This window comes from Nomascus leucogenys, chromosome 17 (genome assembly GCF_006542625.1).
Source record: "Nomascus leucogenys isolate Asia chromosome 17, Asia_NLE_v1, whole genome shotgun sequence".
Classification (NCBI taxonomy): Eukaryota; Metazoa; Chordata; class Mammalia; order Primates; family Hylobatidae; genus Nomascus; species Nomascus leucogenys.
In genome coordinates this window covers 86,436,458-86,460,312 of record NC_044397.1, presented here as the reverse complement: position 1 = coordinate 86,460,312, position 23,855 = coordinate 86,436,458, and the positions used below count along the sequence as shown (strand labels likewise).

Here is a 23,855-nt window from a genome sequence, read left to right as displayed (position 1 = left end):
AATTTTAAAAGAGAGCCTACACGGTCCACTGCTACTCTTGCTGCACTTATGTAAAGAATCAGACCACGTTTGAAGAAACTCAACCTATTTTGCAAACAAACTTATTCTACTGAAATTACCATTGGTAAAACTGGAGATGCCCATAGAGAGAAAAATTATGTGGAAAATAAAAACTGCAGTACACCTGTTATGAGATTGCAGCTCTGTTCATTGTTTCTGTGTTTTTATTATCCACCTGTAGACTGGACATTACCCTGAATTCTACTAGTTCCTCCAATTCCATTTTCTCCCATGGAATCACTAAGAGCAAGACCCATGCTGTTCCAGAAGCCCTATAAGCTGGAGGTCGACAACTCAATGTAAATTTCATGGGAAAACCCTTGGACCTGAAGCGTGAGCCACTCGGAACTCACCAAAATAATCAACACCATAATAACAGAAGCTCAAACTGTAAACAAGGACAAGCTGATGACTTCACACTGTGGACAGTTTTACCCAAGATGTCAGAACAAGACTCCCCATCATGATGAGGCTCTCACCCCTCTTAAGTATCCTTGCTCATGCCGCCTCTTTCACTTGGCAGGATAATGCAGTCATTAGAATTTCACATGTAGTAGCTTCTGAGGGTAACAACAGAGTGTCGGATATGTCCTCTCAACCTAAAACTTTTACATAACATCTCAGGGGGAAATGTGGCTCTCTCCACCTTGCATGCAGGGCTCCCAATAGAAATGAACACGGAGATATTGCCTGTGTGTTTGCAGAGAAGACAACAATGCCTAAGAAGATGACATGGACTTGGTCCTGATATGCAGCCATTCCCGTATACCCTTCCCCTGCTGCAGGGCCGCACCAGCCCAGGGCCCAAATCTTCAGCTGCAGCGCTGAGAGAGAACATGGGATACCCAGCATCCCTTACCTTCTTCCACTCCACTGCAGTGGCTACTGGCATGGCCCATTTACCATTGAGGACACCCATGTGCTGAACCTGGGGGTAAGAAAATGAAAATGACTTGTCCCTGCCCCCCTGACATTGATCTTCCCACCCTGCTGCTCCCTATTCTGCTCCCAAGCCCATGTGCAGTGCTCAGCCCCAGACATCACCGCCCCCAGGGTATACACAGTGCCGCCTACTGCACACAAACACAAACTCACAGAAGGTGACAAAAGTCTGCATTTGGGACATCTGATTGTGAAAGAGGGAGAACAGTGAATGTAGAGCCACAGAGACTGGGACCTACGGGGCTGGAAGGTGATGAAACTGTAACATAACATATGTGTGACCTCGTGTGAAGTGTGCAGATCCATGTGGAATAAAACATGCAGCCTGGCCTGGGATTGCTGCCGTTCACACTTCCCTCCCTGTCCACCAGATGGTGACGGAGTCCCTCCCAGCCTGGAGCCTTCCGAGGGGATGCCAACCTCCCTCAGGGGAACCCACAGCCCAGCAGGCTCCACCTTTACCAGGGTCACTTCGGCCCAAGTCCTCAGCGCCCTCCATGCTCCCCACACGGACTCTGTCGGCTCCTCCCTGACCTGGCGGCCGCCAACCTAACACCACTCCCTCTGCAGGTAGCTCCTGCCCCACACACCTGCTCCTTCCCTGGGCCCAGCTAAAGGCATCTCCCAGGGCAGCGCTGGTACATGCGATGCCACACTGGGCACTTTCCCCTCATGACCTCCCTCCATCCTCATCAACTCTTTCTGTCACTGCTTCCTAAATGCCCACCCCTGCTCCATCTGTCCTGTTCTCTGGGGCATCCCAGGCCAAGTCTAGCGCTGACACAGAACAGCGGCTGCCTGAGGGCCCACAGCCTCCCCGGGAATCAGCCAGGCACCCTGTGACCTGCCTGCCCACTGCACCCTGGGGGGCTCACAGCGCGTGTGATGGTCACACACAGGCACCATCCGGGATGTGGCCACCTACCCCCAGCTGTCCCTTGGGAAGACAGACCTCTCCTGTGTGCTTGCGGGGAGAAGGGGGGTGTTATTGCTCTTTGCTCCCAGAACACAACTCACCCCCACCCGCCCTCTCGGGTGTGAGCAACTTCCCTCCAGACAGGCTCTCTGGCCACTGCCTGTTCCTCCGCTACAGACAGCAGCTTGGCCAGGTCAAAATCCTCAGGACAGACCCCTGGGTATGTCAGCACATGGAGGGCTGAGCCCTTCATGGCCACGGAGTAAGTCGGGATGAATCTCTCCAGCTCTGAACCCCTGCTCTGTCCCAGGCTCCCCCTCCTACATCTCAATGAGCCATGTCCCGCGGGGTTCCTGGGTAACTCCCCACTTCCTCCTGCACCACCATGGGGAAGGTGTGGTGACCACAGGACAATCAGCTGGGCAGAGAAGAGAGGACCTCAAAGATGGTCAGGAAGAACATGAGAAACCCTGAGCTCCAGCTCAGCCGCCAGACCCCAGGGACCCATAGAGTGACCGAGAACTGTCCCTTTGACTATGGGACTCACAGCCCCCACTGAGCAACCAGCACAGTCCTCTCCTCCCAAGAGGCATGAGAGATTCACCCTGCACACCTCCAGGAAGGACAGTTTCCTCTGGGACACCCAGGTCCTGAATGTCCATCCTTGGAAGCTGCAGCCAAGCTAGACACGATTACAGAAAGGAAGGGTCCCTCTCACCAGGCAACACACAGCTCACCCACAGCACAATGGGGCATCACTGTGACAGGGACCTGGTGCAGCTGCAGCCTCCTGCACTGAAGGGGAGAGCCAGATGGGGATGAAAGAGGGCAAAGGGCGTGAATGTGCACCCCGACCCAGAGCCATGAGGACAGCAGGAGGCTGAGGCCCAGGACTGTGCTTGCCCAACCTGCAGGGTATGTGTGTGACTGTGTGGGTCTGTGTGTGTCTCTTCTCTATGTGTGTGTGTGTGTGTGTGTGTGTCTCCACAATGTGTGTGTTGAGGTTTGGTGAAGGAATCACTGCTGAAAAAGGCAGAGGCCTCCACAATTCCCTGGGACCTGAACCACAGACAAAAGGAAAAACAGAAGGAGGGACAAGGAGGGAGGACCGAGAGAGGAGGGGACAGAGAGGTGTCCTGGGCCTGACCCCGCCCATGAGCCTGAGAAGTGCTCCTGCCCCGGGAAGAGGCTCAGCGCAGAAGGAGGAAGGACAGCACAGCTGACAGCCGTGCTCAGGAAGCTTCTGGATCCTAGGCTTATTCCACAGAGGAGAACACGCAGGCAGCAGAGACCATGGCGCCCCTCTCAGCCCCTCCCTTCACACAGCGCATCACCTGGAAGGGGCTCCTGCTCACAGGTGAGGAGAGAACTTCCTGGGAGAGGACAGGAGGAGGAAGCAGAGTCACTGGATGGGGTCTCCTGGAGAGGATCGATTCTAAAAAATAAAAGAAGCCAGCACTTTGGGAGGCTGAGGTGGGTGGATCACGAGATCAGGAGTTCAAGATCAGTCTGGCCAACACAGTGAAGCCCTGTCTCTACTAAAAATACAAAAAATTAACCAGGTATGGTGGTGTGCTCCTGTCATCCTAGCTGCTCGGGAGGCTGAGGCAGGAGAATCACGTCAACCCGGGAGGCAGAAGTTGCAGGGAGCCGAGATAGTGCCACTGCACGCCGGCCTGGGCGACAGTACGAGACTCCGTCTCAAAAAAAAAAAAAAAACGGAAAAAAAAGAGAAAAGAAATAATGGAAAGAAGGCTCTGTTGGAGCCTGGATAGGGGAAAATATGCCAGAGAGGGACAGGGGTCAGAATAGGAAAGCCACATTGAACCGGAATTGGTAAGAGGTAGGAAAAACTTAAGTGTTCTGTTTTCCTGATTAATCCTCCTGGGCCACCACATTTTCAAAAATGATAATAACAACTATATCAGATGACACTTCAAATAAAAATATAAGCAGGGCATGAAACACTGTCCTCAGCAAAAAACCTCAACAATTGGGGTAAAAAAAAAACACCCAGGGCGTGGAGGGCCCAGAGAACTCTCACATCTATAGGAGTCTGCAGCCTGTTCCAGGCACTGGGGTGCAACCAAGATCACAAAAGTCCCTGTCCTCACGGAGCTCACACTGTCAGGGGGAGGAAGACACAGATGCAAAGAGATCTGGAATGTGAGGTCAGGTGTTGACAAGAACCCTGGAGGGAGCAGAGCAGGGAAAGGTCAGAAAGGGAAGACCCAGGGTCTCTGAAGGAGGTGTCAGGAAAGAAGTCTAAGGATGCTCTGATGTGAGCAGGACCTGAGGGCAGTGTGGAGTGGGCCATGCGGACCCCTGGGGAAGAGGATTCCAAACAGAAAAGTGCCAAGGTCAGAAGTGTTGAAGGAATGGGGGTCATGCTGCTGACCTTGCCCTAGTAGGACAGTAGGACATACACACATACAGACACAAACACAGATGCCCTTACTGTGCGCGTGTCTGTGTTTGTATGTGTGTGTGTGTGTGTGTCTGTGTCTTCCAGGCTGAGGATTGAAGAGACCTTCTCAGGACCCAGGGCCCCATCTTTTCACCCCAGTACATAGGTCTCAATATTAACTGATGCTCTCTCTACCTCCTAGCATCACTTTTAAACTTCTGGAACCCGCCCACGACTGCCCAAGTCATGATTGAAGCCCAGCCACCCAAAGTTTCTGAAGGGAAGGATGTTCTTCTACTTGTCCACAATTTGCCCCAGAATCTTGATGGCTACTTCTGGTACAAAGGGCAAATGACGGGCGTCCAGCATTACATTACAGCATATGCAGCAGACCGTCAAATAATTACATCTGGGCCTGCATACACTGGACGAGTAACACTATATTCCAATGCATCCCTGCTGATCCAGAATGTCACCCAGGAGGACACAGGATCCTACACCTTAGAAATCATAAAGCGAGTTGGTGAGACTAGAGGAGTAACTGGATATTTCAACGTCACCTTATACCGTGAGTGATTCCACATGATCCCTGGGTGTTGCTGGGCAGGGGTCATTTCTACTTCACACACACAGGATTGTCAGGCCTGGACTGTGCCTCTGTCCTCTCTGCATTATGTCCCATGCTGGGGTTTGGACATTTAGTGCAGGACACACGCACAGGAGACAAATTTCAACAGATTAGAATTCCTTTCCCCCTTCCAGACCCTGCAGACACTTGCTGCAGAGGAAGGACAGTCTGATGGGGGGACTCAGCAGCAGGAGATCAGTCTCAGCCAAGCACCTCATGCCCTCTTCATAAATTTCACCCTGAGAAATACCCTGGAGAACTGAGTAGGGCTTGGCCTCAGGGGCCCCCTGAGATACTCTCAGAGAAGCTCAGTCCTAGAAGCCTCAACCCCAGACCCCTGTCCCTAAATCCTTACTCTAGATAAAGCTGAGGAGCCTGTGCCAGGGCTCGGTTCTGGATTCTTGGGCAGGGCTTACTGGGACCAAGGATTTACCAGCTGTCTGAGGACGGTGTCTCCTGGAGCTGCTCACGAGCCAGGGCTCAGCCCTCAGAGCCTCAGCTGGGCAAGGACAGACCTTTCTTCACCTGAGACTCAGAGTGCAGAGGACAGAAAGACAAGCTTTGTAGACCATCAGCCAACTGCCTTGGGAGGCTTAGGACAGTCCATAGAAAGTCTAATGTCCCCAGAAGTAGAAACAGAAGAGAGAAGATGTACCTGGTAGCAGCTTGTCCACAGGGATCAGACCTAAAGGTGCTTTCTCATGGAAGCAAATGAGTAATAAATGCTGTTTGTGTGAACACCTCCACTGTGCCAAGCATTAGGTCAGGTGACTGTGAATAATTTAAAATTTATTCACAGATAGCATGAAAAGCCACAGTCCACTTGCCATTTAGCTTATTTGATTGAGAGAAAACTGAGGCACAGGAAGGCACAATCACTCAACCAGAGTCACACAAACACAAAGGGGAGATCAGGGTCACATGAGGTCTGTCTGCAGCCACAGGCCCATCCTCCCCTCCACCAGAAGTGAGGGCTTACTGGGTTCCAATGACCCCATAGTCATTTATTGGGCCAAATTCTCTCTTCTTAGGCATCCAAACCTCAGAGGAGTGAGAGCAAATGGTCAGCTGATTAGTCTGTACTCCAGAACTAAATCACCTGCCTCAACCGTCAGAGTCAGTGCAAAAAAACTGTCCAGTCCACCCTCTCAGATCTTCACCCCCATCACTGAACCTGAAATCCTGTGTTTCCCAAAGTGTCCATGTCACTGTCATGAGAGGATCAAGGAGAGGACCTTGTTTTCTTTCCTCACTCACACCCTGCACTAGCACAGGCCCAGTGAGAGAGACACACTCAGGAGCTCTCACATAACAAATGAAGGAATCGAATGAAGAAATGAATGATCCAAAACCTCTTTAGAGACGGGATCTTGGACGCAGAATCCTACGATGTTCTAGCCACACCTGTCCCTTGTCCTTCAGAGGCTGACACCCATGTTTTATCCCCCTACTACCTCTTGCCCCTAAAGCCACCCCACCTGGTGTAACTCTGAAGCTCTTTGGCCACCGGAGGGTTCTCAGGGCTCCTTGGTCCTGGACTGTGGAACTGGGGGCACCTGGTTCCCTGGGTCTCTGAAGTCAGTGTAGCCCTCACTGCTCACTGCCATGGTGTCTCTGCCTCTCTCTGCTTCTCCGTGTCCCTCATCTTCCTCCCACTTCATTCTGACTGGCAAGCCCTGTCCTGCACAGCTTCTTCCTCCACCACTAGGCCTTCCGCAGACACTCCCTCTAACTAGGCTGGCTGTTCTGTTCCCTTCCCGCTAACACTGTGGCCTGGCCCACCTCCCAGGAAATAGGAAAGGTGCAGAAATCACTGGAGTTGCCACTCTTGCCGGGCTTCATCTCGAGCCAATGTCCCCAGGTCACTAAGAGAATGACCTTCCACTGTATTCCCATCCAGGGCTCTTTCCCTTTGTGAGGCTGACCTGTGGACAAGACCATGGGACAGGGATAGGCAGTTCCTCCATCCACTCTTAGAATTGCCAGACAAGTTCTTCTGGCCTCCTGCACAAAAAAGAAAAAATAATTATTGTAATGGCGATTTGTAGTAAGGAAAGATTTAACGACTCCATGGCTGCCAAACAGGAGGATGGAGGTTTATTATTCCTCAAATCAGCCTCCCCAGTGGATCAGGGGTTAGAGATTTTCAAGGATAGTTTCAGGGGCACAGGACTAAAAAATGAGTACTGCTGATTGTTTGGTGACGGAATCATATGGGCGGAGGGAAATGATCTGTTTGTGCTTGAATCCACCTATAGGTAGGGACCACATGACTGGCTGAGCCATTAGTCATAGGTATGGATGAGGTCAGACGGTTGCCAGAATGCAAAAGAATGAGAAACATCTCAAAAGACCAATCTCACGTTCTACAATAGTGATGTTATCTATAGGAGCAATTAGTTACAAATTTTGTAAACTCTGGCCGAATGACATTTGAGCAGTCAGGGATTATAGAAACTGTGCCGACATTTTAGCAGAATTCAGTTCCCTCCTATCATCTTAATCTCATGGTCTTTCACTAGTTTTACAAAGGCAGTCCCTGGGCAAAGTAAGGGTGTTAGTTTTATGGAGGAACTATTCTCATTCTTGCTTCAAGGTTAAACCATAAACTAAATTCCTCCCAAGATTAGCCTGGCCTATGCCCAGGAATGAGTGAGGACAGCCAGCCTGAGACTAGATGCCAGATGGAGTCAGCCATGCTAGTTTGCTGTCACTGTTGTAATCCTTGCACTGACTCACCAGGGTGTCAGGGGCTGGACAGGCCTGCAATCCCCAAAGCCCATGGGTTCATTTCACCCGTTTCACTCGTGACTCCATCCTCAACCTGCTATGGAGCTCACATTCTCTGGTCACTTCCTAGAGACTTCTGGCTTCCTGTCAGGCAGATAACAAGCTTGAAATTTGTCACTCGGTTCTAACACTAAGGAAAAAGCTGAACAAACTCAAAAGTCAGCAACTCGCTAAAATCCCTCAGAGATGGCTGGGCACAGTGGCTCACACCTATAGTCCCAGCACTTTGGGAGACTGAGGAAGTTACAAGGTCAGGAGATAGAGACCATCCTGGGTAACATGGTGAAACCCCGTCTCTACTAATAATGCAGAAATTTAGCCAGGTGTGGTGGCGGGTGCCTGTAGTCCCAGCTACTTGGGAGGCCAAGGCAGGAGAATGGTGTGAACCCGGGAGGCCGAGCTTGCAGTGAGCTGAGGTCATGCCACTGCACTCCAGCCTGGGCGACAGAACGAGACTCTGTCTCAGAAACAAAAAATTACTGTTAGAGAAATGAAGAATGCTTTTGATGCTTACTGGTAGACTGCACACAGCTGAGGAAGGAATCCCTAGCTTGAGGATGTGTCAATAGAAACTTCCAAAACTGAAACAAGAACGTTCAAAAAGAGTGGGGAAAAAAAGTAGAATAAGATATTAAACTTCATATTTAATATTTTGTTTTGACAATAGCAATTTTTAAATTTTGTAGCTGTGGGAGAACTACAAAGCCTGTAGCATACACGTAATGGGAATACTGGTGGTTTTGGGGACCAGTTGGAGGTGGCCAGGTGGGTGCTATCTGATGGTTTTACTGCCTGTGCCACATACAACTGTTTCCTCATGGTGATGTCGTTTTCATTAGTTGGAGTTCTTCGTGTGGGAAGACACATGAGCCATTGACATCTCACTTAGACTCTTCCTAATTCACACAAACTTACACTCTAGTCGTGTTTCCTGAGCTAAAGAGAAAATGAAGAAAGCATTTCACATACCTGTTTTGGGGTCCTCCCCATTTTTCCTAACTCTGCAGAGAAATTAGAAGCAGGGAGTTCTTTCTATATTTACTAACATAACACACATCGCTTCTTTTAATTTGGCATCATTCCTCCCTTTATGTAATTGACGCACTGACCAGTTCTTTCCTTTTAAAGGGACTCTCTCTACTTAAGGAGTTGCTAATTTCAAATCACCTTTGGCATCTTTCTTTGAGCATCATGTGATCCTGCTGGAATTCATGGCACACCCAAACCTTATTTTGGTCTCAAGAGAAATACTACTACCAGCAATTGATCTTAGATGTTTGAACCATCAGTAAAAATTTCCACTTATGAAAACATTTTAATGTTTCCTCTAAATTTTTTTTTGTTGTTACTACAGTCAGAACAGGACATGAGGTCTAAACCCCGGACAACTTTAAATGGGAAAATTCCAGTATTACAAATTGAGCATCCCAAATCCAGAAATCCAAAATCTGAAATCCTCCAAAACTCAACACTTCTGTCCACTGATGTGATGCTAAAAAGAAGTGCTCACTGGCGCATTTTGGATTTTAAATTTTTCAGATTTGGGATGCTAAACAAGTACATATACTGGAAATATTCCAAAAAAGAAATTAGAAATCCAAAACGCTTTGTTTTAAGCTTTCTGCATAAGGAACACTTTATCTGTGTGAGGTGCATAGAGTAGTCAAACTCAGAATCAGAGAGTAGAATGTCTAATGAGAGAAAGTATCTGCAAGACTTCTTCCCAAATATTGGTCTAATATCAACCAAACACATATGGTCCATAAGGGCCAGACTTCCATCATCAGTTCATGTTCGCCCTTTCCACCAGTCAGTTCTGCATTTGCAAACATCCAGATGTATTTCTAGGAGGATTCACATGGTCCTCACCTGCCCTCTACAGGGGGAGGGGAGCATCATGGACCCAGAACAGGGAACATGGTCTTGGTCCGAAGCTATCAGCTGTTGCCTGTCCCCTTCACTCTTTGTATGTCATTCCTTGGACTCTCCTTTATCTTTAGAGGTCACTGGCTCAAGTCTGTCACTATGAGACACCTGGGAAAACTGCCCCACCTTGTGGCTCCACTGCCTGATGACTGAACTGACCTCCTGGCTTGACTCTGGTCTCTCCCCTGTGTTATTTCTTCTGAAGTACCCAGTCCCAGGCCAGGCTTTCCAGTACCCAAAGGGTTTAAGGACAATGGGAAGTTCCATCATCCATCTCTAGGATGTCCTTGGAAAGGGAAGCTGCAGAGAAAACATACCTCAGGGGGCAAAGTAAGACTGAAACTAAGAAGATTCCAGCACTGCATGCTCCAAGTGAGGACCACAAGGTGGGCCAGGCAGGCAGTTGGAGACGGAGGGACTCACAGAGGCACCAGGGGCTGTGACTGCTGGTCCTGTGTCTTTCCATGACCCAATTCTGCTGCTCAATTCACACTTAAGAAAGTCTGTGCTTCTCCCACATAAAGCAGGCAGCCTCACAATCTCTGAGCCCTCAGATTGCCATGCATCTGTCTTGTAACACACACACCTGCCATGGGCTTTTAAGGACTTGGGTGGGCTGAGAGATGGGAAATGCCAACTCTGATTAAAAAATGCCTTTGGAGGAATGAAAGTTGCCACACAGGGCAATCTTCTCTCTGTTTTCTGCACAGTGGAGACTCCCAAGCCCTACATATCTAGCAGCAAGTTAAACCCCATGGAGCACACGGATATTGTGAGATTAACCTGTGATCCTGAGACTCCGGACGCAAGCTACCTGTGGTGGATGAATGGTCAGAGCCTCCCTATGAATTACAGGTTGCAGCTGTCCAGAAGTAACAGGACCCTCTTTATATTTGGTGCCACAAAGGATATTGCAGGACCCTATGAATGTGAAATACGGAACGCAGTGGTTGCCAGCCGCAGTGACCCATTCACCCTGAATCTCCTCTGTGAGTATCTTCTGTTCCTCTGGGAGCCAGGCTGCCATCCCAAATACACATGGCCAGAGGCCAGGCCTCTTAGTCCCTCTCAGGTCCAAGTACAGAGACCTTTACCCCTGGACATCAGAGCTGGCCATGACTTTCTGCCCCAGGCAAACCAGAGTAGGCCTAGGCTTGATCAACAATAGGAGAAAAGAGGCTGCTCCTGTCATGGGAGACTCAGGCTCCACAGCTTGTGATGGGAGAAACAGGTGAATGTCTCAGGCTCCAGATCAGTGAACACAGCGGGGATTTGGCTGGGACTTCAATGTTGTGACTTGGCTCACAGGGTCACTGTGGCCCTTCCACAGACGAGGATTTTCCCTTCCCTCTGACAATATCACCTGTGACTTCATTCTCTTTGCTCCAGATGGTCTGGATTCCCCCACCATTTCTTCCTCATACACCTATTACCATACAGGGGAAGTCCTCAAGCTCTCCTGCCTCACAGACTCTCACCCACTGGCAGAGCATTCTTGGCTGATTGATGGGAAGGTCCAGCAATCAGCACAAGTGTTCTTTATCTCCCAAATCACTAAAACATACAGAGGGGTCTATGTCTGTTTCATCCATAACTCAGCCACTGGGAGAACAAATCTCATAATCAAGAGGATCTTAGTCCCTGGTAAGTGGATCCCTGGAGCATTGGCAATATGTGTTCCAGTGCAGTCTATCTAGCTATCAGGGAAGAGCCACCTGCCCTCTACAAAGGGAAAAGGAAATTCAAAACCCAGGACAGGGAATATGTTTCTGCTCCAAAACCACCAGCTTTTGCCTGTCCCCTTCACTCTTTCTAGATCATTCTTTAGACTATACACTAACAGTGAACAATCTGAAAGGAAATTAAGGAAAGAATTTCAATTCACACTAACATCAAAAGGAATCAAATATTTTGGAATATGTTTAGCCAAAAAGGTCAAATGATTATCCCTGAAAACTACAAAACATTGCTGAAAGAAATTAAAGATGATATCAATATATGGAAAGACATTTCATTTTCATGGATTGGAAGAATCAATATTGTTAGAAAGACAATAATACCCAAAGTGAGTTGAAAATTCAATGCAACTCCTACCAGAATCCCAGTAACATTTTTTTGCAGAATTAGAAAACTCAGTCCTAAATCTGACCTGACAGGCCCTTGTTAATGACTGCCACAAGAGAAACACCGAGAAAAAGATGCAACCACGAAAAGGTGGAAAGTTCTGATGACATAGAAAATAGCAATCAGCCTTTCTCACATCCCAAAACCTTCAAAAATATACGAGTGCAGCATGGCCAGTATGGAATTGACTGAAAACTAATCACCAAGCTAGAAACATGGTGAAAGAAAAAAAAAAAGAGCAAGAATATATTTGTCTTATCACCTCCCACTTTTGCCTACTAATCTGATGCTGAAAAGAAATGCTCACTGAAGCATTTTGGATTTTGCATCTTTCAGATTTGGGATGCTAAACCAGTAAGTATATGACAAATATTTCAGAATCAAAAAATGTCAGAAATCCAAAACACTTTTTGTCCTAAGTCTTATGCAGAAGAAGTACTCAATCTGTGTGAACTATAGGCATCAAGCTGTACAGCAGATCTCTAGAACCTCCCCACCTTGCATAACTGAAAGTGCACAGCCATGAACAACTTCTGAATCTCCCCACTCCCAGCTCCTGGCAACCAGCAGTCTCTTCTCATATTCACTCTGGAATCCACTTACATGAGGTCCCTAGAGTAGTTGAACCCATGGAATCAGAGAGTAGAATGTCCAATAAAAGAAAATATTTCTAAAACTTCTCTCCAAATTTGTCTCATGTCCATCAAACACACATGGCCCATGAGGACCAGATTTCCAGCAGTTCATTCCCACTCTTTCCACCAGTCAGTTCTGCATTTGCAAATGTCCACATGTATTTCTGGAAAGATACACATGGTCCTCACCTGCCCTCTGCAGAAGGAGAGGAAACTTAAGGAACCCAGGACAGGGGACATGGTTCTGCTCCAAAGCCACCAGTTCTTGCCTGTCCCCTTCACTCTTTCTAGATCATTCCTTGCACTCTGCTCTATCTTTAGAGGTCACTGGTTCAAGTAAGTCATCATGAAACACCTGCAAAAAACTGCCCCACCTTGTGCCTCCACTGCCTGATGACTGAACTGACCTCCAGGCTTGACTCTGGTCTCCCCTGTGTTATTTCTGCTGAAACATCCAGTCCCAGGCCAGGCTGTTCAGTATCTTCAGGGTTTCAGGACAGTGGGAAGTCCCATTATTACTCATCCCTAGAATGTCCTTGGAAATGGAAGCTGCAGGGAAATCACATCTAGGGGGGAAAAGTAGGATGGAATTTGGAAAGGGCCCATCAGTGGCACCTTCCAGGTAAGGAACCCAAGGTGAGCCAGCCAGTCAACTGATGAGGGAGGGACTGAGAGGGGTACCAGGGGCTGTGACTTCCACTGACGTGTCTATCCATGACCCAACACTGCTGCTCAATTGACACTTGGAAAGTCTGTGTTTCCCTAAGACAGAACAGGGAGCCTCACAGTCTTTGAGCCCTTAGATAATCATGCATCTGTCTTGTGACACACGCACCAGCTATTGGCTTTCAAGGAGTTGGGTGGGCTGAGAGGTGGGAGATGCCACTCCGATTGAAGGATGCCTGTGGAGGAATCAAATGTACCACACAGGACAATCTTCTCTCTGTCATCCACACAGCGAAGCCACCCAAGCCCTACATCACCATCAACAATTTAAACCCCAGGCAGAATAAGGATGTCTTAGCCTTCACCTGTGAACCTCAGAGTGAGAACTACACCTACAGGTGGTGGCTAAGTGGTCAAAGCCTCCCGGTCAGTCCCAGGGTAAAGCGACCCATTGAAAACAGCAACCTCATTCTACCCAGTGTCATGAGGAATGAAACAGGAGCCTATCAATGTGAAATACGGAACCGATATGGTGGCATCCGCAGTGACCCAGTCACCCTGAATGCCCTCTGGGAGTAACTTTTGTTCCTCTGTGGCCAGGACACCACCTTAAATCCAAATGACCAGAGGCCAGGCCTCTCAGTCTCTCTCCGGTCCAAGTATAGACAACTTTGTTTCCGGACATCCGAGCTGGCCATGACTCCCTGCCCTGGGAAAACCTGAGTAGGCACAGCCTTAACCAATAATATAAGGGAAGGGACGCTCTTGTCATGGGAGACTTGGGGCCCACAGCTTGTGATGGGAGAAACAGGTGAATACCTCAGGCTTCGGCTCAGTGAACATAGAGGGGGTTTGGCTGGGACTTGAGGGTGTGTCTTGGCTCAGAGGGTCACTGTGTCCCTTTAAGAGACCAGGAGCATCCCCTTCCCGTGGATGACATCACCTGTGGCTTTATTCTTTTTGCTCCAGATGGTCCAGACCTCCCCAGCATTTATCCTTCATTCGCCCATTACCGTTCAGGAGAAAACCTCTACTTGTCCTGCTTCGCGGACTCTAACCCACCGGCAGAATATTCTTGGACAATTAATGGGAAGTTTCAGCAATCAGGACAGAATCTCTCTATCCCCCAAATTACTACAAAGCATAGCGGGCTCTATGCTTGCTCTGTTCATAACTCAGCCACTGGCAGGAGAAACTCCAAATCCATGAGAGTCAAAGTCTCTGGTAAGTGGATCCCAGCATCCTTGGCAATAGGGTTTTAGGTGGAGTCTATCTGGCTTTCAGAGAAGAGTCAGGAAAACATTTTTATTCCCAGCCTGTGTCCCATGGGCACAAGCAAATCCCAAATTCTCCTCCTGAACCCTCCCAATTTGTCTCTACAGACTCTCTTCTCCTTGTTTTTCTGTTTTCTCATGGCTGACCTTGTGTCTGGCCTGAGAAAGGTAGGGAGGGGACTTTATCAGCCCTGAGCCCTATGTGGTAGAAGAGGCTTCACAGAGGGACAAGAAGGAGAGTCCTCAAGATCAAGTTGCTTCTCGCTGTCACCAACACATCCCCTTCTGCCACGTCTTTGTTTGCTTGTACCTATACCATGAGCTACAAGGAACATCTGAGGCTTTGAAACAAGCTCACACTTTTCCCCCAAATGAGAGGAGGAAGCCCCTTGGGTGAGGGAGAAGCAGCTCAGACTCTGCTTCCTGCTCTGCTCCGGGATCCTCTGTGACTGGCCCTGCCTGACTCCACCTGGGGAGGGACCAGCATGTGTGCAGAAAGAGCCCTGGTGGCCTGTCCTGAATTTGGCTAAATCGAGCTGCCAGTTGAAGCCAAGCCTCCCCCGGGCCAGGCTGCAGGGAAATAAGAAGAGAAGGAGCCTCAGGGCAGACTCCGGAGCTGCACCCTGGCTCTGAAGTCACCCGCTGTATGAGGCTGTGGGCACAGCACGTGGGACGCAGTACGGAGGACAGTGACTGATGCAGAGCTAGAGAAGTAGGGAGATTCACCCCTGGGGCTCTGCATGGCAGGAAAGGGGCAGTGCCAAAAAGTGTGTAATTATAGAGAGGGTAAGACTACCAGACACTTTATATATATCTAATATAAGACTTACCATTAACTATTCCTAAGTGTGCAATTTAGTGTTGTGTAGCCATCACACTATCCATTTCCAGAACTTTTCCTCTTACCATATTAAACCTCTGTACCCAATAAACAGTAACTCTCACTCCTTCTCCCCCTAACCCTTAGCACCCACCATTCTACTTTCTGTCTCTATGTAGCTGGCTATTCTATCTTTTATAAATGGAATTTTATAATAATTATCCTTTTGTGTCTGGCTTATTTCAGTTAGCATAATATCTTCGAGGTTCATCCATTTTGCACAATGTGTTGGAATTTTATTCCTTGTTAAGGTTGAATAACATTTCAATGTATAGATACACCTCATTTGCCTACCCGCTTATCTTCAATGGACTTTTCAGTTGTTTACATTTTTTGTCTATTGTGAGTAATGCTTCTCTGAACATCAGTGTACAAATATTTGTTCAAATTTCTTTCAATTCTATGGGGAGTATGTCCAGAAGTGGAATTGCTGGATCAAATGATAATTTATTGTTTAATTTTTTGAGAAACAGCCACAGCACTTTTTACAGTGGCTATAACATTTCCCATTCCCATCAGCAATGCACTAGAGCTCCAATTTTTCCATCTACTTGAAAACACCTGTTGTTTTGTGTTGCTGTCATTGTTGTTGTTTATCAAAGCCATCCTAAAGTGTGTGAGGTGGTGTAACACTGTGGTTTTGATTTGCATATCTCTAAGTATTCGTGACGCTGAGGAACTTTGCGTGAGCTTATTGGATATTTTGTATATCTTCCTTGGAGAAAACTCTATTTTAATCCTTTGTTCATTTTTTCATTGGGTTTTTGGATGTTTGCTCTTGTTGACTTGTAGCTTTTCATGCATTCTGGAAATTGATTTCTTATCACACATATAATTTGCAAATATTTTTATCATTGCATGGGTTGCCTTTTTACTTTCTTGATAATGTTCTTCGATATATAAAAGGTTTTGATTTTTATGAAGTCCAATTTATCCATTTTGTTGTTACAACCAAGAAATCATTGTGAAATCCAGTATCATGAAGCTTTTCTTCTAAGAGTTGTATAGTTTTTGCTCTTACATTTAGATCTTTGATCTATTGTGGGTTAATTTTTGTACATGGTTAGGTAAAGTTTCCACTCTTCTTGCCCTTGGATATCCAGCTTTCCCAATATGATTTGGTGAGAACACTGTCCCTTCCCCATTGAACGATCTTGGCACACTCGATGAAAATCATTTGACCATATATGCAAGCATTTCTTTCTGGGCTATTATATTTCATTAATTTCCATGTCCTCCTTTATGCCAGTACCACACTGTATTGATTACTGGGGCTTTGTAGTAAATGCTGAAATCAGGAAGTGTGAGTCCTCCAGCTTCATTCTTCCTCTTCAAAGCTGTGTGTCTATTTAGAGTCATGAGATTCAATATAAATTTTAGGACAGATTTTTCTTTTTCTGCAAAAATGTCACTGAGATTCTGATAGGAATTGTATTGAATCTGCAGCTCACTTTGGGTAGCACTGTCCTCCTAACAATATTGAGTCTTCCAATTCATGAAAACAAAATGTCTTTCAATTTATTGATGTCGTCTTTCATTTCCTTCAGCAATATTTTGTAGATTCCAGGTATAATCATTTCACCTTTTTAGTTTAACTTATTCCTAAATATTTTATTCTTTTTGATGTTAATATAAATTGAAATTTTTTTTCTTAATTTCCCTTCAGATTGTTCATGGTTAGTGTATTGAAATACAACTGAAGTTTGAATGTTAATTTTGTATTGTGTAACATTACTGAATTTATTTATTAATTCTAATAGGTTTGTTCCATCTTTAGGATTTTCTACATGTAAGTTCAAGTTATCTGTCAACAGAAATAATTTTACTTCTTCCTTCCAATTTGAATGTCTTTTTTAAAATTTTTGCCTAATTTTTCTGACTAGAGCTTTCAATAATATGTTGAATAAAAGTGTCAAAAGCAGGCATCCTTGTCTTGTTCCTGCTCATACCAGGAAAGCTTTCAGTCTTTCTCCGTTGAGTATGATGTTAGCATTGGGTTTTTCACATATTGCCTTTATGTTGAGGTGGTTTCCTTCCATTCTTAGAATGTTTTTATTATTAAAAAATAATGAATTTCATCAAATGCTTTTATTGATTCAATCTTATTACTGATTATAGTTCTATTCATATTTTTGTGTGTTTCTAAGAGTTTGTCTACTTCATCCACTTTATCCAATTTATTGGCATAAAATTATTTATAGTACTTTCATAATCATTATTTTATAAGAATTGGTAGTAATCGCTCCATTTCTCTTTTTTTTTTTTTTTTTTTGAAGAGAGAGAGACAGGCTCTCACTCTGTAGGCCAGCCCCAGGATGGAATTCAGTGGTGTGATTATGGCTCACTGCAGCCTCAACCTCCTGGGCTCAAGTAATTCTCCTTCTTCAGCCTCCCAAGATGCTAGGACTACAGGTGCATGCCACCATGCCCAGCTAACTGGTTTTTTATTTTTTTGTAGAGACAGGGTCTCCCCAGGTTACCTATGCTGGTCCAAACACCTGGTCTCAAGAAATCCTTCTGCTGTGACCTCCCAAAGTGCTAGAATTAAAACATGACCCACCATGCTCAGAGTCCATTTTCATTTCTGATTTTAGTAATTTTAAACTTTTCTCTTTTTTTCTTAGTCAATCTAGTTAGTGGTTGTCAATTTTGTTGATTTTATTTTGAAGAATCAACTTCTGGTTTCATTAATTTCCTCTATTCTTTTTCCATTCTCTATTTTATGTATATCCACTCTAATCCTTATTATTTCCCTCATTCACTGTGCTTGGGTTTAGTTTGTTCTTCTTCCATATCCTGAAGTATTAAAGTAGGTTGTTGACCTAAGATCTTTCTTTTTTTTTAATGTGAGAGTTTACAGTTATACATTTCTTGCACAAGACTCAGCTTCTCTGAAACTCTGATTCTTCACTTGAAAACTGCAATGAGAGTGCTTTCTCCATACCATTCTTTTAAAGGTTTAATGCAGTCAATGAAACAAGATGCCACACACAGAGGAACCAATGTCAGCTGCTATATTACTACCATCATCATTAGCCTTGAGGTCAAATAGTCCTAGAATCAAATGTCAGATCCACCTGTCACTAGCCATACGACACCAGGAAGGTTTTTACACCACTCTAAGCTTCTGTCTTTTCATAGGCAAAATGGAAATAATGTCTACCTGACAGGGTTATTATGTGGATTAAATGAGATACAGGTAAAGAATTTAGCACACGGCCTGGCACATAGGAAGTGCCCTTCAACAGTACCTACCTTTTTCCGTATGTATATGGAAAAAGAGGTAACACAGAAAACACTAGGACATGGTTACTGACTGCTTGTGGGAGAGAAAGAAAAAAAGCTAAGTGCAAAGAATCAAGCCTGGTATGTTAGTTTTTACCAACTGAGATGCACCCAAGATGGGATTAGACATACAAGATAATTGATCAGGGAAGACACCTGTGAGGGAATGTGGGGCAGGCATGAAGGTAGCATGGGAGAACCCACAAGACCACTATGCAGAGCTGAATCCTGTGAAAAAGAAAGAGAAAGAAGTTTTAGGTACCAATGCAGTTCTAAGAGCTTTTGCAAGGCTAATGGGGAGTCCTCCAAAACCAGTCACCCATTAGAGTTAAAGAGAGCCTCAGAGAAATAGGCTTGCTTTCACACCCTTGCTGGGAGCCTGCAGGAAAGAAGCTTTCTGTGCAAAGGAGATGGTGAATTTGAAATGCGCTGACCTGGGCATTCTGTCAATCAGGTCCCTGTCATGGAGACCTGGCAGGGTCTCATTCATGGCTGCCACAACAGAGACACTGAGAGAAAGAGGCAACCATTAAAAGGTGCAAAGATGGCAAGTTCTAATGACATAGAAAATAGCAATCAGCCTTTCTCACATCCGAAAACCTTCCAAAATATCTGAGTGCAGTAGAGAATTGACAGAGGACTGATCACCAACCTAGAAACATGGTGAGAGGGAAAAAAAACTGCAAGAATATCATCATCTCCCATCAATTTTCCAACAGAAATAATGTAGTCCTTGAAGAAACAATTCTAGAGTACTTCATGTTACATGCTTGTTCCTGAGGCTCCCCCATGTGAAACAACATCACCTGCATTCCTTCTTTTCTTTTCTTTTCTTTTCTTTCCATGACAGCTCCTTCAGCAACAGGACGTCTTCCTGGCCTTAATCCAGTTTAGCAGCCGTGATGTCATTTCTGTATTTCAGGAAGACTGGCAGGTATGATGGCCTTTTCTCTCACCCTGGTTCCTGCAGGGCTGACTGCCATGCTTGGGAGAGGGAAAAGACTTATTTGTATCTGGGACTGGATCTCCTCCTTCCTCCACTAAACTCCTGCTTCTCAGCACTAATTCCTGCAGTTCCCTTTCTCCCTGGCCTTTATGCTCCCTGTACCCCACTGTCTTTTAGACATAATTATCTCCAGCCTCTGCTCATTTGTTTCTCAGATTCATATGAGAAACACAATTCCACATGGTGAAAGCCTCTTCATTATTTTTAACATCTCTCAATAGTGTAATTCTCTCCATTCCCGTAAAGCTCAACCACTTCTCAAACTATTGCTTGACTTCTTGTCTCCAGACTTTGAAACCTTCCTTGCATATGACTGCCTCATTACCTTTCTAAAATCTAGTTAATTCACTTAATCAAGAATCTCCAGGGGTCTACTCTAGCCTATTTAATAAGTTCACATTTCTTCTGTTTACTAAGCCTTCTCACTTCCTTTACTTCTACTTCCTAGTTTAATTCCTCCATGCTAATTAGAACTGTCTTCCTACACATCCCTGCCCCTTCACCCATACAGACATGAAATTCTTAGTTCCAATGCTATGTCTAAAAACAGAGTGAAATCCCCTCCACCATCTGCACTGCAGACTTAAGCACACCCTTCATCACAAGCAACATCTGACCTCGTGGAGAACAAAGACTTTAGGATTAACATGTGAACCTGAGACTCAGAACACAACCTATGTGTGGTTGAGATCTTTCCCTGATGACCAGTTCACATGTTCAAAAAAGATACAGAAATGAAGAAGGCAAGGTCCCTACCCCAGGAGACATAAAGCCTAAGACAGGAAATGAGACCTGAAAATAATCATGATACCAAAATAGAAAAAATTGAATGCCACAAGAAATCAGAGAAATCTGATGGGAAATAGAGCTACACATTGGAATCACTGGAAAACCTTTTAAAAAGTGATGCTCAAGCCCCACCCATTAGTTCCAGTTTAAAGGTCTGGAGAGGGACCCAGGCATTGGTAGTTTTTAAATCTTCCCTGACTGTAGTAACATGTAACAAGTACAGAGAACTCTTGTTGTAATAGGTAGAACTTAAAACTAAATCAATGATTTTCAGCTAGAAGTACTGGAATTACCTAAGGACTTTTTCAACATATATAAGACTATACTTTTTGGCCGTATTGATGAATGGGCTACACCAAGAACTCAGTGATCCAGTTGAGAAACAGAAGCTGAATGGAAGAGCCACCTTATTTGATATGTTAAATTATATAGAAAGCATTTTCAAATGAGTGATAAGTGATGCTAAACCTTCTCTAAATAATATTTATGGGAATGTTAATAATATGAGTGTTCTAGGCTGGGTGCGATGGCTCACGCCTGTAATCCCAGCACTTTGGGGGGTCGAGGTGGGTGGATCACAAGGTCAGGAGATCGAGACCATCCTGGCTAACACGGTGAAACCCCATCTCTACTAAAAATGCAAAAACAAAATTAGCCGGGTGTGATGGGAGGCACCTGTAGTCTCAGCTACTCTGGAGGCTGAGGCAGGAGAATGGCATGAACCCGGGAGGCGGAGCTTACAGTGAACTGAGATCGCCCCACTGCACTCCAGCCTGGGTGACAGAGTGAGACTCTGTCTCAAAAAAATTTTTTTTAAAATGAGTATTCTAAAAAATATATGAAATTTCTGGAAATCAAATACGTTATCATAGTGTCGTATGTCACAGAAGTAACTAGATTTCTATGTGAGCTGTGTCTTTACCATAATAAAGTCTCATTAGATTTTTAACCATAGTCATTTTAAAACTTTGTCCTTCCCAGACAGTTGCTGTGATTCTTCCTCAAAGTATTTACAATCAGCTACAGTCTGAAATTGCTTTTTCTTCAAGGAGATTTATGGAAAAGACTCTGACAAGGACTCTCGAATACAGATTTCTGATAACTTCAAGTTCACACCACTGGACTAAGAATTTTCAAAATTTTAATCAACAGGCTGATACCTTCATGAAATTCAAGACAAAGAAGAAAAAGACTCAGTTTTATTGGATGAAATAATCAAAAGAATAATGTTTTCATAATTTTCTATTTGAAAATGTGCTGATTCTTTGAATGCTTTATTCTCCAGATTTATGAATTTTTTTTCTTGAGCAATTGGTAAAGCATACTTTTGTAAACAAAAATCGAAACATTTTCTTTTGCTCTCTGAGTGCCCCAGAATTGGGAAACTATTCATGAGTATTCACAGGTTTATGGTAATAAAGTTATTTGCACAAGTTCAGTAAGAATCTGCTCTCTTTATAACAGGACACATTTGAAAACATTGGTTATATTACCAACGCTTTGACTGGGATGTTATATTTGAGAATATACATAGAATAAACCCATAGGGAATACAGGCAAAGTCTGAAGTTGGCCTTGGTTTGGCTTCCTAGTCTCAAGAGGTTTTTGGAAGTTTAATCTGAGATTCTTATTAAAAACTTCTAGCAAAGTGAAGTTTAAAAAGAGCCTCTATGGCCCATTGCTACTCTTGCCGCACTTAGGTAAAAAATCTGGGCATGTTCGGCGAGACTCAACCTATTTTGCAAACAAATTCATCCTACTGGAATTATCTTTGGTAAAAATAGAGACTGCTATAGAGAGAAAAACTATGTTGAAAAGAAAAACTGTAGTACACCTGTTACCAGATTGAACCACTGTTCATTATCTTTGAGTATTTATAATCCACTGGTAGACTGGACTGGACCCTGAATTCTTTTAGTTCTTCCAATTCAATTTTCTCCAATGAAATCATTAGGAACAAGAGCAGCTCTGTTCCTGAAGCCATATAAGCCAGAGGTGGACAACTCTATGTAAATTTCATGAGAAATCCCTCGTGACTGAGGTGTGGGCCACTAAGAGCTCATCAAATGTTCAACACCATAACTTAGAGACACTCAAACTGCAAACCACGACAACAAGTTGATGACTTTACACTGTGGACAGCTTTTCTCAAGATGTCAGAACAAGACTATAAATCATGATGAGACTCTTACCTCTCTTAATTTGTCCTTGCTTATGCCTGTCTCCTTTGCTTCCCAGAATAATGCTCTACTTAGGATTTCACAAGAAGTAGCTTCTGAGAGTAAGTTAACAGTGTCAGATATATCATGTCAACCATACTTTTTTTTTATATAAGATGAAGTTTCGCTCCTGTTTCCCATGCTGGAGTGCAATGGCACAATCTTGGCTCACTGTCACCTCCACCTCCTGGGTTCAAGTCATTCTCCTGCTTCAGCCTTCTGAGTGGCTGGGATTACAGCCATGCACCACCACGCCCACTAATTTTGTATTTTCAGTAGAGACAGGGTTTCTCCATGTTGGTCAGGCTGTTCTCGAACTACGGACCTCAGGTGATCTGCACGCCTCAGCCTCCCAAAGTGCTGGGATTACAGGCATGAGCCACCGCACCCGGCCCACACATTTTTACATAACAAGAGATCCTTTAATCCACCCAAAGGCTGACATTAGCTGCATCTGTAACACAGCTTTTTCCTCAAATGTATGGAGTTTTTTTTAGGCTTCCACTTCTATACTTGCCTATTCTCACTCCCTGTTTTAATTTAACATAGACATGCAATGCTAGATAATTGAATTGCTCTCTACCAGCTGAACAGGGGAAGCCTGTGCAGTTTCTGACATTTCTTGTTGCACATGGATAAATACAACGGGTATTATAGACTCGGTTGTAAAAATCAATAAATGTGCTGCCTGGTTAAAATGACTAGACTCTTCTGGCTTCTTCTTTGATCTATCCTATTGTAGTTGGTTTGCATCTTGCCTAAGGTGCATATTCCAAACTCTTGATATTTTCCTCCTGATTGTCATACTGGTAGTCTCCCTCGTGTGGTGCAATCCACAGATGTTTTTATTTGTGTGCAGCCATTCTTCAAATATCAAATGGTTTCTCTTGGGCTGGAATTACAAAATCTCAAAGAAATGTGTGATTTATGGGCCAGACTCAGTGGTTCATATCTGTAATCCCAGCACTTTGGGAGGCCAAGGCAGGCAGATCACAAGGTCAGGAGTTGGAGACCTGCCTGCTCAATATGGTAAAACCCTGTCTCTACTGAAAATACAAAAATTAGCCGGGCATGGTGGCGCACCCCTGTAGTCCTGTAGGGAGACCCCCTGAAACTATTGCTACAGAATAATAGATGAAATGCTCCTGATTATTGTAAATACAAAATTGCATGCAGGATTGTGTAAAGACAATGCCAGGTTGGGCTGCCAGAATGAGCCTACAGCACATGATGTGCTTCTGTTATATGGATGGGAGATAGAATTATGAGTTTGGAACATAGATTACAAATGCAACGTGATTGGAATAC

At 45.0% G+C, this 23,855-nt stretch overlaps 1 pseudogene; it reads left to right on the top strand.

Moving 5' to 3' along the window:
• The first annotated feature begins 3,211 nt into the window (after positions 1–3,211).
• On the top strand, positions 3,212–19,427 carry LOC100599907 (annotated as a pseudogene).
• Positions 19,428–23,855: the final 4,428 nt, after the last annotated feature.